Raw genomic sequence first — 8865 nt, forward strand, 5'->3', positions numbered from 1 at the left:
ATTTAAACTGTATAATTGAGACATGAACTGCATTGCGGAATGCAAATCCGAAACATTTTTGGATTTTCGAAAATCGAAATTTTCAATGGGCTATACCCTTGCCAAAAATTTTCGCAAAAAATAAAAAGTTCGATTTCTATGAAAATTTCAATAGAAACAGATTCCTCGTGATCTCCCCAAATGCGGAATGCCTTTACATTTTTGAAACTCGAAGTTTTGGGCGTGTTATGGCATTTTCGGAGTAAAATTTAAGTTCGAATATTTTTCGATTTTTGCTTTTTCTTCAATGAAAACAAAACATTTTTCTATTTAAACTGTCTAATTGAGACATGAACTGCATTGCGGAATGCAAATCCGAAAAATTTTTGGATTTTCGAAAATCGAAATTTTCAATGGGCTATACCCTTGCCAAAAATTTTCGCAAAAAATAAAAAGTTCGATTTCTTTGAAAATTTCCGTAGAAACATATTCCTCGTGATCTCCCCAAATGTGGAATGCCTTTACATTTTCGAAACTCGAAGTTTTGGGCGAGTTATGGCATTTTCGGAGTAAAATTTAAGTTCAATTTTTTTCGATATTTGCTTTTTCTTCAATGAAAACAAAACATTTTTCTATTTAAACTGTCTAATTGAGACATGAACTGCATTGCGGAATGCAAATCCGAAAAATTTTTGGATTTTCGAAAATCGAAATTTTCAATGGGCTATACCCTTGCCAAAAATTTTCGCAAAAAATAAAAAGTTCAATTTCTATGAAAATTTCCGTAGAAACATATTCCTCGTGATCTCCCCAAATGTGGAATGCCTTTACATTTTCGAAATTCGAAGTTTTGGGCGAGTTATGGCATTTTCGGAGTAAAATTTAAGTTCAATTTTTTTCGATATTTGCTTTTTCTTCAATGAAAACAAAATATTTTTCTATTTAAACTGTCTAATTGAGACATGAACTGCATTGCGGAATGCAATGCGGAAATTTAAGTTCGAATATTTTTCGATTTTTGCTTTTTCTTCAATGAAAACAAAACATTTTTCTATTTAAACTGTCTAATTGAGACATGAACTGCATTGCGGAATGCAAATCCGAAAAATTTTTGGATTTTCGAAAATCGAAATTTTCAATGGGCTATACCCTTGCCAAAAATTTTCGCAAAAAATAAAAAGTTCGATTTCTATGAAAATTTCAATAGAAACTGATTCCTCGTGATCTCCACAAATGCGGAATGCCTTTACATTCTCGAAACTCGAAGTTTTGGGCGAGTTATGGCATTTTCGGAGTAAAATTTAAGTTCGAATATTTTTCGATTTTTGCTTTCTCGTCAATGAAAACAAAACATTTTTCTATTTAAACTATATAAGTAAGACATGAACTGCATTGCGAAATGCAAATCTGAAAAATTTTTGGATTTTCGAAAATCGAAATTTTCAATGGGATATACCCTTGCCAAAAAATTTCGCAAAAAAGTTCGATTTCTATGAAAATTTCAATAGAAACTGATTCCTCGTGATCTCCCCAAATGCGGAATGCCTTTACATTTTCGAAACTCGAAGTTTTGGGCGAGTTATGGCATTTTCGGAGTAAAATTTAAGTTGAATTTTTTTTTCGACTTTTGCTTTCTCTTCAATGAAAACAAAACATTTTTCTGTTTAAACTGTATAAGTAAGACATGAACTGCATTGCGGAATGCAAATCCGAAAAAAATTTGGATTTTCGAAAATCGAAATTTTCAATGGGCTATACCCTTGCCAAAAATTTTCGCAAAAAATAAAAAGTTCGATTTCTATGAAAATTTCAATAGAAACGGATTCCTCGTGATCTCCCCAAATGCGGAATGCCTTTACATTCTCGAAATTCGAAATTTTGGGCGTGTTATGGGATTTTCTCTCGATTTTCATAGAAATCGAACTTTTTATTTTTTGCGAAAATTTTTGGCAAGGGTATAGCCCATTGAAAATTTCGATTTTCGAAAATCCAAAAATTTTTCGGATTTGCATTCCGCAATTCAGTTCATATCTCAATTAGACAGTTTAAATAGAAAAATGTTTTGTTTTCATTGAAGAAAAAGCAAAAATCGAAAAAAAAATTTAACTTAAATTTTACTCCGAAAATGCCATAACTCGCCCAAAACTTCGAGTTTCGAGAATGTAAAGGCATTCCGCATTTAGGGAGATCACGAGGAATCTGTTTCTATTCAAATTTTCATAGAAATCGACCTTTTTATTTTTTGCAAAAATTTTTGACAAGGTATAGCCCATTGAAAATTTCGATTTTCGAAAATCCAAAAAATGTTCGGATTTGCATTCCGCAATTCAGTTCATATCTCAATTAGACAGTTTAAATAGAAAAATGTTTTGTTTTCATTGAAGAAAAAAGCAAAAATCGAAAAATATTCGAACTTAAATTTTACTCCGAAAATGCCATAACTCGCCCAAAACTTCGAGTTTCGAAAATGTAAAGGCATTCCGCAATTTGTGGAGATCACGAGCAATCTGTTTCTACGAAAATTTTTATAGAACTCGAAAATTTTTTTTTGCGAAAATTTTTGGCAAGGGTATAGCCCATTGAAAATTTCGATTTTCGAAAATCCAAAAATTTTTCGGATTTGCATTCCGCAATGCAGTTCTTGTTTTACTTGTACAGTTTAAATAGAAAAATGTTTTGTTTTCATTGAAGAGAAAGCAAAAATCGAAAAAAAAATTTAACTTAAATTTTACTCCGAAAATGCCATAACTCGCCCAAAACTTCGAGTATCGAAAATGTAAAGGCATTCTGCATTTTGGGAGATCACGAGGAATCTGTTTCTATTGAAATTTTCATAGAAATCGAACTTTTTATTTTTTGCGAAAATTTTTGGCAAGGGTATAGCCCATTGAAAATTTCGATTTTCGAAAATCCAAAAATTTTTCGGATTTGCATTCCGCAATGCAGTTCATGTCTTACTTATAAGTAAGTACAGTTTAAATAGAAAAATGTTTTGTTTTCATTGAAGAGAAAGCAAAAATCAAAAAAAAAAATCAACTTAAATTTTACTCCGAAAATGCCATAACTCGCCCAAAACTTCGAGTTTCGAAAATGTAAAGGCATTCCGCATTTTGGGAGATCACGAGGAATCTGTTTCTATTGAAATTTTCATAAAAATCGAACTTTTTATTTTTTGCGAAAATTTTTGGCAAGGGTATAGCCCATTGAAAATTTCGATTTTCGAAAATCCAAAAATTTTTCGGATTTGCATTCCGCAATGCAGTTCATGTCTCAATTATACAGTTTAAATAGAAAAATGTTTTGTTTTCATTGAAGAGAAAGCAAAAATCAAAAAAAAAAAATTTAACTTAAATTTTACTCCGAAAATGCCATAACTCGCCCAAAATTTTGAGTATCGAAAATGTAAAGGCATTCCGCATTTTGGGAGATCACGAGGAATCTGTTTCTATTGAAATTTTCATAGAAATCGAACTTTTTATTTTTTGCGAAAATTTTTGGCAAGGGTATAGCCCATTGAAAATTTCGATTTTCGAAAATCCAAAAAATTTTCGGATTTGCATTCCGCAATGCAGTTCATGTCTTACTTATAAGTAAGTACAGTTTAAATAGAAAAATGTTTTGTTTTCATTGAAGAGAAAGCAAAAATCAAAAAAAAAAAATTTAACTTAAATTTTACTCCGAAAATGCCATAACTCGCCCAAAATTTTGAGTATCGAAAATGTAAAGGCATTCCGCATTTTGGGAGATCACGAGGAATCTGTTTCTATTGAAATTTTCATAGAAATCGAACTTTTTATTTTTTGCGAAAATTTTTGGCAAGGGTATAGCCCATTGAAAATTTCGATTTTCGAATATCCAAAAATTTTTCGGATTTGCATTCCGCAATGCAGTTCATGTCTCAATTATACAGTTTAAATAGAAAAATGTTTTGTTTTCTTTGAAGAGAAAGCAAAAATCGAAAAAAAATTGAACTTAAATTTTACTCCGAAAATGCCATAACACGCCCAAAACTTCGAGTTTCAAAAATGTAAAGGCATTCCGCATTTGGGGAGATCACGAGGAATCTGTTTCTATTGAAATTTTCATAGAAATCGAACTTTTTATTTTTTGCGAAAATTTTTGGCAAGGGTATAGCCCATTGAAAATTTCGATTTTCGAAAATCCAAAAATGTTTCGGATTTGCATTCCGCAATGCAGTTCATGTCTCAATTATACAGTTTAAATAGAAAAATGTTTTGTTTTCTTTGAAGAGAAAGCAAAAATCGAAAAAAAATTGAACTTAAATTTTACTCCGAAAATGCCATAACACGCCCAAAACTTCGAGTTTCAAAAATGTAAAGGCATTCCGCATTTGGGGAGATCACGAGGAATCTGTTTCTATTGAAATTTTCATAGAAATCGAACTTTTTATTTTTTGCGAAAATTTTTGGCAAGGGTATAGCCCATTGAAAATTTCGATTTTCGAAAATCCAAAAAATGGTCGGATTTGCATTCCGCAATTCAGTTCATATCTCAATTAGACAGTTTAAATAGAAAAATGTTTTGTTTTCATTGAAGAAAAAAGCAAAAATCGAAAAATATTCGAACTTAAATTTTACTCCGAAAATGCCATAACTCGCCCAAAACTTCGAGTTTCAAAAATGTAAAGGCATTCCGCATTTGAAGAGACCACGAGGAATCAGTTTCTATTGAAATTTTCATAGAAATCGAACTTTTTATTTTTTGCGAAAATTTTTGGCAAGGGTATAGCCCATTGAAAATTTCGATTTTCGAAAATCCAAAAAATGGTCGGATTTGCATTCCGCAATTCAGTTCATATCTCAATTAGACAGTTTAAATAGAAAAATGTTTTGTTTTCATTGAAGAAAAAAGCAAAAATCGAAAAATATTCGAACTTAAATTTTACTCCGAAAATGCCATAACTCGCCCAAAACTTCGAGTTTCAAAAATGTAAAGGCATTCCGCATTTGGGGAGACCACGAGGAATCAGTTGCTATTGAAATTTTCATAGAAATCGAACTTTTTATTTTTTGCGAAAATTTTTGGCAAGGGTATAGCCCATTGAAAATTTCGATTTTCGAAAATCCAAAAATTTTTCGGATTTGCATTCCGCAATGCAGTTCATGTCTCAATTATACAGTTTAAATAGAAAAATGTTTTGTTTTCATTGAAGAGAAAGCAAAAATCGAAAAAAAAAAATTTAACTTAAATTTTACTCCAAAAATGCCATAACTCGCCCAAAACTTCGAGTATCGAAAATGTAAAGGCATTCCGCATTTTGGGAGATCACGAGGAATCTGTTTCTATTGAAATTTTCATAGAAATCGAACTTTTTATTTTTTGCGAAAATTTTTGGCAAGGGTATAGCCCATTGAAAATTTCGATTTTCGAAAATCCAAAAATTTTTCGGATTTGCATTCCGCAATGCAGTTCATGTCTCAATTATACAGTTTAAATAGAAAAATGTTTTGTTTTCATTGAAGAGAAAGCAAAAATCGAAAAAAAAATTTAACTTAAATTTTACTCCGAAAATGCCATAACTCGCCCAAAACTTCGAGTTTCGAAAATGTAAAGGCATTCCGCATTTGGGGAGATCACGAGGAATCTGTTTCTATTGAAATTTTCATAGAAATCGAACTTTTTATTTTTTGCGAAAATTTTTGGCAAGGGTATAGCCCATTGAAAATTTCGATTTTCGAAAATCCAAAAATTTTTCGGATTTGCCTTTCGCAATGCAGTTCATGTCTCAATTATACAGTTTAAATAGAGAAATGTTTTGTTTTCACTGAAGAAAAAGCAAAAATCGAAAAAAATTGAACTTAAATTTTACTCCGAAAATGCCATAACTCGCCCAAAACTTCGAGTTTCAAAAATGTAAAGGCATTCCGAATTTGGGGTGATCACGAGGAATATGTTTCTACGGAAATTTTCAAAGAAATCGAACTTTTTATTTTTTGCGAAAATTTTTGGCAAGGGTATAGCCCATTGAAAATTTCGATTTTCGAAAATCCAAAAAATGTTCGGATTTGCATTCCGCAATGCAGTTCATGTCTTACTTATACAGTTTAAATAGAAAAATGTTTTGTTTTCATTGAAGAAAAATCAAAAATCGAAAAAAAATTGAACTTAAATTTTACTCCGAAAATGCCATAACTAGCCCAAAACTTCGAGTTTCGAAAATGTAAAGGCATTCCGCATTTTGGGAGATCACGAGGAATCTGTTTCTATTGAAATTTTCATAGAAATCGAACTTTTTATTTTTTGCGAAAATTTTTGGCAAGGGTATAGCCCATTGAAAATTTCGATTTTCGAAAATCCAAAAATTTTTCGGATTTGCCTTTCGCAATGCAGTTCATGTCTCAATTATACAGTTTAAATAGAGAAATGTTTTGTTTTAATTGAAGAAAAAAGCCAAAATCGAAAAATATTCGAACTTAAATTTTACTCCGAAAATGCCATAACTCGCTTAAAACTTCGAGATTCGAGAATGTAAAGGCATTCCGCATTTGGGGAGATCACGAGGAATCTGTTTCTATTAAAATTTTCATAGAAATCAAACTTTTTATTTTTTGCGAAAATTTTTGGCAAGGGTATAGCCCATTGAAAATTTCGATTTTCGAAAATCCAAAAAATGGTCGGATTTGCATTCCGCAATTCAGTTCATATCTCAATTAGACAGTTTAAATAGAAAAATGTTTTGTTTTCATTGAAGAAAAAAGCAAAAATCGAAAAATATTCGAACTTAAATTTTACTCCGAAAATGCCATAACTCGCCCAAAACTTCGAGTTTCAAAAATGTAAAGGCATTCCGCATTTGGGGAGACCACGAGGAATCAGTTGCTATTGAAATTTTCATAGAAATCGAACTTTTTATTTTTTGCGAAAATTTTTGGCAAGGGTATAGCCCATTGAAAATTTCGATTTTCGAAAATCCAAAAATTTTTCGGATTTGCATTCCGCAATGCAGTTCATGTCTCAATTATACAGTTTAAATAGAAAAATGTTTTGTTTTCATTGAAGAGAAAGCAAAAATCGAAAAAAAAATTAACTTAAATTTTACTCCGAAAATGCCATAACTCGCCCAAAACTTCGAGTTTCGAAAATGTAAAGGCATTCCGCATTTGGGGAGATCACGAGGAATCAGTTTCTATTGAAATTTTCGTAGAAATCGAACTTTTTATTTTTTGCGAAAATTTTTGGCAAGGGTATAGCCCATTGAAAATTTCGATTTTCGAAAATCCAAAAATTTTTCGGATTTGCCTTTCGCAATGCAGTTCATGTCTCAATTATACAGTTTAAATAGAGAAATGTTTTGTTTTCACTGAAGAAAAAGCAAAAATCGAAAAAAATTGAACTTAAATTTTACTCCGAAAATGCCATAACTCGCCCAAAACTTCGAGTTTCAAAAATGTAAAGGCATTCCGAATTTGGGGTGATCACGAGGAATATGTTTCTACGGAAATTTTCAAAGAAATCGAACTTTTTATTTTTTGCGAAAATTTTTGGCAAGGGTATAGCCCATTGAAAATTTCGATTTTCGAAAATCCAAAAAATGTTCGGATTTGCATTCCGCAATGCAGTTCATGTCTTACTTATACAGTTTAAATAGAAAAATGTTTTGTTTTCATTGAAGAAAAATCAAAAATCGAAAAAAAATTGAACTTAAATTTTACTCCGAAAATGCCATAACTAGCCCAAAACTTCGAGTTTCGAAAATGTAAAGGCATTCCGCATTTTGGGAGATCACGAGGAATCTGTTTCTATTGAAATTTTCATAGAAATCGAACTTTTTATTTTTTGCGAAAATTTTTGGCAAGGGTATAGCCCATTGAAAATTTCGATTTTCGAAAATCCAAAAATTTTTCGGATTTGCCTTTCGCAATGCAGTTCATGTCTCAATTATACAGTTTAAATAGAGAAATGTTTTGTTTTAATTGAAGAAAAAAGCCAAAATCGAAAAATATTCGAACTTAAATTTTACTCCGAAAATGCCATAACTCGCTTAAAACTTCGAGATTCGAGAATGTAAAGGCATTCCGCATTTGGGGAGATCACGAGGAATCTGTTTCTATTAAAATTTTCATAGAAATCAAACTTTTTATTTTTTGCGAAAATTTTTGGCAAGGGTATAGCCCATTGAAAATTTTGATTTTCGAAAATCCAAAAAATGGTCGGATTTGCATTCCGCAATTCAGTTCATATCTCAATTAGACAGTTTAAATAGAAAAATGTTTTGTTTTCATTGAAGAAAAAAGCAAAAATCGAAAAATATTCGAACTTAAATTTTACTCCGAAAATGCCATAACTCGCCCAAAACTTCGAGTTTCAAAAATGTAAAGGCATTCCGCATTTGGGGAGACCACGAGGAATCAGTTGCTATTGAAATTTTCATAGAAATCGAACTTTTTATTTTTTGCGAAAATTTTTGGCAAGGGTATAGCCCATTGAAAATTTCGATTTTCGAAAATCCAAAAATTTTTCGGATTTGCATTCCGCAATGCAGTTCATGTCTCAATTATACAGTTTAAATAGAAAAATGTTTTGTTTTCATTGAAGAAAAAGCAAAAATCGAAAAAAAATTGAACTTAAATTTTACTCCGAAAATGCCATAACTCCGAAAATGCCATAACTCCGAAAATGCCATAACTAGCCCAAAACTTCGAGTTTCGAAAATGTAAAGGCATTCCGCATTTTGGGAGATCACGAGGAATCTGTTTCTATTGAAATGTTCATAGAAATCGAACTTTTTATTTTTTGCGAAAATTTTTGGCAAGGGTATAGCCCATTGAAAATTACGATTTTCGAAAATCCAAAAATTTTTCGGATTTGCCTTTCGCAATGCAGTTCATGTCTCAATTATACAGTTTAAATAGAAAAATGTTTTGT

This window comes from Stomoxys calcitrans, chromosome 5, assembly GCF_963082655.1.
Source record: "Stomoxys calcitrans chromosome 5, idStoCalc2.1, whole genome shotgun sequence".
Lineage (NCBI taxonomy): Eukaryota > Metazoa > Arthropoda > Insecta > Diptera > Muscidae > Stomoxys > Stomoxys calcitrans.